Genomic DNA, 8,914 nt, shown 5'->3' with positions numbered 1-8,914 from the left:
GTCCAGGCATGAATTTTCTCATGTGTTGCTGTGAGTTTTGTATTCTTTTGTGATTATCAAGAGATTCTAAGCACTTAATACTTCAATGTGTAAAACACAGGGTATAATTTGATTCATGAATTCATTTTGACCAGCTGTTTGTTTTAGTTTATATAGCATTTACAGTCACAGTTATCACTGTTCAGATATCTGCAGGATATTAGTTGGCTTAGACCAAACCATATAATTACTTGTTCGGTTGTTCTTTATCAAAATGACAAAACTGTAGGAGGCCAAAAGGAGATGTTTGGCAGAAATGTCTTTTGAGAAACCCTGTTGAAATCAAAGTCTAAAAAATCTCTTGTTTTCTAAAAGGGTATTTTATTACAACAAATTTAGTGTCACTCAACTGTTTAAAAAGAAAGTACATAAAATTCACCTGGCTTGTTTTAGTTTTATTGTTGATGATTGGATCAAGCCAAATGATTGTTTGTCCAGGTTAACTGACTGGTGCCATTTTGCCATTTTTCAGTCACATTTCCAGTAAAAACTTATTTCAGCCTTTATTTTTCAATAAGTAAGCTGTCTGCACAGTTCCTCACTCTTTACTCGAAGTAGCAGCATATACCTGAACCAGTGAGAGGCAACTAATGGGATCGGGTGGTCAGGCTCGCTGACTTGGTTGACACATGTCATCGGTTCCCAATTTTGTAGATCGATGCTCATGGTGTTGATCACTGGATTGTCTGGTCCAGACTCGATTATTTACAGACCGCTGCCATATAACTGGAATATGGCTGAGTATGGCGTAAAACTAAACTCACTCACTCACTATACCCGAACCAAATCAGTTTTGTTTGGTTATGGAGATTTGCATTTGGTTTCTTTGATTTCGACGATTTCGACCTTCCAATCACTTTTCAAATACTTCAACTAATCTGATCACAACTAACTACAACTGAAAAATAAGCACGATTTGTTTATTGACTTCCAAACATAACTACCAAACCCATGAAAGAGAAGCTTTTGATATTTTATTAAGAAATAGGCTTATATATTGATATAGGTCTTGCCACTATATTACCAATTATGTTAAGTGTTATTTCGAGTTCTGTCAAGACATATTTGCTATTCTGAATCATTCCTGTTTTGTGTCTCCAAAGGAAATGAAAATGAAAAGATCATTGAGGACCTGACATAGTCAGGGTTATATTTTCTAAGACCTGGTTGAACATGTGTCCATTCTTCTAGACAAATGTCAGGAGACAATTCACAAGGTTGTATACTGTTACTTGAAAACTTGACTGTTAAACAGGTGTATATGTATTATGAATATTTCTACTAGCATTTATTTTTCATTGAATGCATCATTTTGCTAAAGCTACAGCTTGAATACTTGACAAATTATTTTCCTATTATGTCATTTGACACAGGTTTGATAACAAATGTAAAGGGGATTTACTCCGTCAAGTAAAAGGGAATTACTCTGTCAAGCCTATCTCAATTTTCGGAGACCATGGTAAATTTTCAATGGTTTAAGAAGGTATATACATTTTGAAAATACATCAATGTATGTTACAGGATATTAGCAAAATCAGTTTAGAAAGGTAATTGTTTTTTTGTATTACTCACTTGTCTATCAAGGGCTAGGTCATGATGGAGCTAAACTACTATTTAAGACTGGCATTAAACTCGGCTATTTCTTGGATACACACTTTTGAATATTTTATATTTTAGGCTATATTGTTTCAATTATATTTTTATCAAATATTTTTTTCTAACATATCTTCATCAATAATATATTTTTGAAAATATCATTTGAAAATGTTGGTTCCCTGCACTCACCGGATGTCTAAGGATTTGTCTATTTTTGCTCAGTGTTAACATAGCTAATTAAAAGACTCATTAAAGTAATTATGCTGATCTTGTTCACTGGGATAGACAAAGTTGTTGAAGAGAATTCACATGGTTATTTATGGCAGAGATGAATGGGTGGTCCTATGATCCAGTTTGCTTGAGATTGGCTTATGGATGTGAAGAATGGATGCAATAAAAAACTTGATGAAATTGTCATCAACTGTTTGAACCAATTAGTTTTTGTTGCAGTTTCTCTTTTTTCAGACTTATTCATCCATGAACTTGTAATTATGCATCTCATAGGTTAAATATCACTATCTGACAGCTTAACAAACATAGCGCACATAGTTATGTAGTTTGAATGGCAGAACAAGAGTATGTTTTTCTAGAGACAAGGACTTTTTAAAAGAATTTTCAGTTAGACACTTCAGGTCTATCTTTGTAGGGAATACTTCCTATATTGTATATTTTGTATGTTGGTTGATAACAAAAAATATGTTTGGTATTCACTGACCTCTTAGTTTTGTTTTAAAAACATTTTACGATATTTTCCTTAAAAATCATGAAACAACGTTTTTCAGTTTTAGAAGGTTTTTTGCTTTTAATAGTTTTGTTATGAATTTTACAGTTTTGGATGAGTTTTAAGGATTTTATGTTAAATGTGCAATAATTAACTTTTACAGTGCCACAAATATTAAGGAAACCCAAAATTCTAATTTATTCCAGTGTCCAGTGCCAATTTCTTGTTCAAAGTAAAATATGACTGAAAACCACTTTTGTTTGTTTCCAGAAGAGATGGTCCAAATTGAGTGGGTTAAGTTATGTAGATATTCCCAATATTGCCAGAGGTGTGGTGGGGTAGCCCAATTGTTAAAGCGTTTGCTGGTCATGCGGAAGACCCAGGTTCGATTCCCCACATGGGTACAATGTGTGAAGCCCATTTCTGGTGTCCCCTGCCATGATATTGCTGGAATATTACTGAAAGCGGGATCAAACCATACTCACTCACTCACTCAATATTGCCAGGTCAGGAGTTTCTATTTGTTATGGTGTTGTTGTTAATATTGAATTTTATTTGTTTGATTTTCAATAATGTTTAGAAAATCACGGTTATGTTTGTTTTGTGTAGGAGACCTTTTATTTACTCTTTGTTATTGAATGTTTTGTTTAAGTGTGTAATTTTGGTGGTATTTACTGTGTTATGACTTACGACCAAACTTTCAGGGCCAAACAGGTTCAGGAATAGGGCCCTGTTCCTCAAAGTGATCGTAAACCTAAGGCGATCGTAACGCCAGACTTTAACATAGCCTTATGACAGTCGTAGCTCTAAGATCGCTTTGTGGATTGAGGCCCTGGAGAGAGAGAGAGATATTGAGAATTGACTTCATAGAGACGGACTGTAGACTCTGTTAGGAGACTGTACAAACATCAGAGTTAATGAAAGCTCTTGTCCATTGGAATAGCCACATATCTTTTGAACTTCAGTATAATAATTGTTTTTATTCCCTTCCTCTTACTTTCCAAATATGATAGTCAACATTTGATAGGGATACTGAGATGTTATACTGAACAGTTAATAGGACTATCTCTCTCAAAAGTTGAGTAAACATATTGGAAACGCAAGCTGTAAGCAAAAACAAAACATATTTTGTGAAAGTTACATATACTGCAGGAATATCCATATAGTTGTATGTGTGAAGATTTACAAACTTTCAGATCCGAACTTGATATCATCTTTAATGAATTAAGTTCACTCACTCATTGTGTATCTTCACTGAATATTTAACCTGCCCAGAACCACAATACCATTACAATTACATGCAATATTGAAAAAACCTCACGTTGAATTTTCCATTTAGAAAACTGTAAATTAACCCATTGAGTGTTTATGAATGAAAACATGCACCTCCATGATTGCTATGGCTTACCAAAGTGGTTCTATTTAAAGTCCATATGTTTATTTTATACTGTAGTGTGTATTGCATTATTGCACAGTATTTATATATATATGTGTACATTTATTGCAACAATGTAAGCAAAGTCGCCTATTTTGCACCAATAAATAGCAACGCTTTAAACCACTTTGCCGAGTTGTTGAAGAAAAACAACTCACGACGACTGTTATGTATATTTGATATATGTATAGATAATCAAGGTATTTTATACACATGTTCGGTGGTTCTCTATGCTTTTATACAGTCTTGTTCTACATGGTTACAGTTTCTATGGTTACGGTTTCCATGGTTACTCTGTTGTCATTGTCACTATCAGTCACCTCTCCCATGATTCAAGAGTCGGATGATGCTGCAGTTGATAAGGTTTCCAGCGACCTGGAGCTGTTCTGATTCAATGTAATGTTTTCTCTGTTTTGTCAGGCATAGTGTTGTATTTGTGTTAAAAGACTGCAATTTTCCCTACGCTGTTACAGATACAGTGTTTTCACATAAATTATTTACAAAGTTTTCCACATCCTCCATGTGACAAACCAAATATGTTGTGCAAATATATTGTGATGAAATTTCATATTTGTTTTTCCACTAAGAAGGACATGTTTATTCAAAGTCAATTTTCTTCAAATGAAAATGTTTTCAAGAGAGTATTGACTTATCTGTAAATGTAAGAAGTGAAAGAATAGCTTCATTTGAAGGTAACTGAGGTTACAACAGGTAGGTGTTGTAACTGTTTTGTAAACGCATTACAGAGGATGTTTGCAATAATCAGCTAGCTATTTATATCTCCTTTCCTGTGTTCAGTTATTGTTTATACATTCCATCATCCACATTCATGTTCATATTTATGATGAAAATGTCATCATGAAAATAAAACGGTAACCACAGTTACCATGATTAATAATATTATACTTGTTTTGTAGTTTTTGATTATTTAGCTTTGTATGATAACTGTCCAATAGTGATGTAACTTAAGTGGATGTGGTGTGTGGTGAGCCTTGTATTGTGATACACTACTATATTGCTGTGTTGCTGCACCCTACTGTGAACACATAGTCTGAGTCTGTTCAACACCTCCCCACACATGTAGTCAGGTATGATGGAACCATGAGATTTTATTGACACAAGCCATGAAGACCTCTTATCATGCTTGGTAATATTATGCAATTATCTGTTATCAGGTGGTGAGGATTGGCAAATAGATAATTATATAACAGTATCTGAAATGATTCATAAATATACTTTCCTAGTAGTCTGGGGCGGTGGGGTAGCCTAGTGGTTAAAGGGTTGGCTCGTCACGCCGAATAAGACCCGGGTTCGAATTCCCAGATGGGTACAAAGTGTGAAGCCCATTTCTGGTGTCCCCCACCGTGATGTTGCTGGAATATTGCTAAAAGCGATGTAAAATCATACTCAGTCAGCCAGTCCTAGTAGTCTTTGTATTGTAGTGGGCGGTGGGGTAGCCTAGTGATTAAAGCGTTCACTGGTCACACCGAATTGTGAGTGAGTGAGTTTAGTTTTATGCCGCTTTTAGCAATATTCCATCAATATCACGGTGGGGGACACCAGAAATGGGCTTCACACATTGTACCCATTTGGGGAATCGAACCCGGGTCTTCAGCGTAACGAGCGAACGCTTTAACCACTAGGCTACCCCACCGCCCTCATCACACCGATGACCCAGGTCCGATTCCCCACACGGGTACAATGTATGAGGCCCATTTCTGGTGTCCCCACCATTAATTGCTGGAATGTTGCTAACAGCGGCGTAAAACCATACTCACTCCTAGCATCATACATACCATAAGTCCTGACCAGAACAAGCACCCCCACGCCCTTATTTGAGAGGCAATTAGAAGTTGGAGCAGAAAGGAAGGATAATAATATATGGATGAAAAATCTCATTATTACAGTCAGAGCGACGTTTCGGTATAGGTTCTAACATCATTATAGAGCAAGTAATAGAAGAAAAAGCCCTGGGAACAGCCTTCATAACACCCCTCTGCTGGTTTCGAAAAGTGGATGATACCTTTGTCACCCTATGCCCCGACAACAACCCCAACCCTCTACTGGTCCACCTCAACTCCCAAAACCCACGTATTCACCATGGAAGAGTTAGTGAGTGAGTTTAGTTTTACGCCACACTCAGCAATATTCCAGCTATATGACGGCGGTCTGTAAATAATCGAGTCTGGACCAGACAATCCAGTGATCAACAGCATGGGTATCGATCTGCGCAATTGGGAACCGATGACATGTGTCAACCAAGTCAGAGAGCCTGACCACCCTATCCCGTTAGTCGCCTCTTACGACAAGCATGGGTTACTGAAGATCAATATTCTAACCGGATCTTCACGGGTATCACCATGGAAGAAGAGTCCAACTGTCCTTCCTGGATGTACTGATACTGAAGGACAAGCTTAGTACCACGACATATCGCTAAACAACCCACACAGACCAGTACCTTCACTACACCCCCAACCATCCACCCCAAGTCAAGAGAGGGAATCATCTCCACCCATGTGCGACGAGCCCACAACTCAGATGCTTCAGTGGGGTGGCCTACTGGATAAAGTGTTCGCTTATCCTGACCAAGAAGACGTTCGATTCCCAAGTTTTCTGATGCTGCTGCTTAAATCTTGCCAGAATTCAAGATGGATGCACCCGTGATAGTCTGGGTTAAAATTGATCTTCATTAACCCGTGCTTGTTAAGAGGCGACTAACGGGATCGGGTGGTCAGGCTCGCTGACTTGGTTGACACATGCCATCGTATCCCAATTGCGTAGATCGATGCTCACTGGATTATCTTGACAAGACTCGATTGTTTACAGACTGCTGCCAGACTAGCTGGAAGATTAGCTGGAATATTGCTGAGTGCGGCATAAAACGAAACTCACTCACTCACACTCCTTACTCACTCACTCACACTCCTTACTCCCTCACACGCGTACTTCGAGGTGGCTATATAAGTGAAATACTCTCCAACATGACGTTAATAGAGGATATTATATGAGTGCCCATGTCATACTATGTTTACGACACGAGTACCTAAATGTTGGTATTTCCCGACCGAGAGAGTGAGATATACCGATACTTAGGCACGAGTGTCGTAGACATAGTATGATATGGGCACGAATATGATATTCTGTTTATTTCCGAAGTCGTCAAATTGAGGAAAATAAACCCAAATCTACTTTCAAACATAGGCTGTCTACCTGCCGTCGCTGCATGTAGAAAGCAACGTCATAGAAGAAATGTGACGTCATATCATTGTTCATGACGTCACGTCACCATGACAAAGTGATATTTTGCCCTAGGGCATCGCATGAAAAATATCAACCCCGATATGTTCGCCCTACACCTTCCCTCATCTGGCTTAATCACCGAGGATGACCAAAAATGGTTCCCCACAAACATGGAGGACTTTGATTTGTTTCACGTGAATAGTCCAATCACGGATGTTAACGTCTTGTTACTCCGAGCAAGATCAAGCCTACATGTAAATATATACAAACAGGGGCGGTGGGGTAGCTAATGTTAAAGCGTTGGCCGTCACCCGAAGACCCGGGTCCAATCCCACATGGGCACAATGTGTGAAGCCCATTTCTGGTGTCCCCGCCGTGATAATATTCAAACAAAACTAAACTCAGTCAGTCAGTATATATTCAAACAAACAATGCGCTACCAAGGGCAAATGCGTTAACCCGGTTTATTTGACCCGGATACTACAAGTATATTAAAGAGGGAATGGCTTTTGTTGTCATTCATTGTCACATCTCCATCAAAAGAAAAACACACACTGCCTTTCAGTGGTCAAATGTAATCCGCCAAATATCATAATTTACTATCAAATCATTTCGCCACATTTGCGCAACAGATGAATATATGATATTGATTTGTTTATGTTGTAAATACATGTTTGAAATGCAAAATGAGCATGTGTTTGAAGTACGAATCGTCTGACTTTGGTACAGATCGACCAAAATGCTTCAAAACAGATACGAATATGAACATGATTTTAGGTACGAGTTCGCCATTCTCGTTGGGTACAAACATGTCTAGAACCGACTAGTATTCTTCTGACTGAGGGTTTGAACAGTCTCTCTCATTTGCCTCACATTAACAACTTCTTCTTGTAACAATCTTAACTTGTACTTCTGCTTTACGTATGCCTGTTTTTTCACACCAGTCAGCTTTTTGTATTTTGATTTAACTTTTGAAATTGTAACGCGAATACGTTCTTCTATCCTGACAGACTGGTGCAGTTGTATAACATTTAAGTTGGCGTTTAAAATGTCCACAAACCTAGAATCCTTATGTGTAGTGGAGTAACTGTCTATTTCTCTCAGACATGCATGGGAAATTTCTAAAAACAAAGATTTTTCAGCTGATTGTGTAGTTTGTGGTGCGCTGACAATCGCTATGTGAATCCTACTGCCCACAGAACTACTCCTAACTTCACTGCTTTGTGCCATGCTTTTGTCCTTCATCAACCACGCATCCAGAGTGAAGATTCCTCAAATATAGATAATACTTAGATTTTATTCTAAGAGTTCAGTGTCCTCAAACTACACATTGATGACAAAGATGACTGTCTCCTCCACCTTTAAAGTCGGCAACGTCACAGTTCCTTCCAACGCCGTCCCTATCTTCTTGAACTCACCGGAACGTTTAAATCATGACCTTCGCCATGATGAATCAGAGTAAACCACCACTGTTGAGATAGACAAAGTCTTCTGAAATCGTTCTTCTGAAGTAAAATCTGTTTGTAGTAGCTTGGCAATTGACCAAATGCGTATCCGTACACGTGAAGGTGTATGTGTGCTGAAAGTAGCCACACGGCGACTTACGATGTCTTCAGTGTCCTCTCAACCAAAGCGGATGCCAGCCTACGGCGCTGACTTAACACAGGCTCAGTTGTCGTCTTCCAGCAGGTCAGGGATGTGGTTGGTGGGCTAAGGTAAAGCAGCTCCTGTAATAAATAATTAAGAAATATAATTTTGATACATATTCGAACCTGCGATCGTAAGCTTCACGCGTTAACTATGCACAGCGAATTATGGCGCCTTAGAGGACATTAAAACATTTTGTTATGTTCGTATGGATAAATTTGAAATCGAAATTCAGA

Source organism: Haliotis rubra, unplaced genomic scaffold (assembly GCF_003918875.1).
Source record: "Haliotis rubra isolate DU_JTF1 unplaced genomic scaffold, ASM391887v1 Scf65, whole genome shotgun sequence".
NCBI classification, from domain to species: Eukaryota; Metazoa; Mollusca; class Gastropoda; order Lepetellida; family Haliotidae; genus Haliotis; species Haliotis rubra.
The sequence above is the reverse complement of the archived record's forward strand: the minus strand, read 5'-3'. Positions refer to the sequence as shown.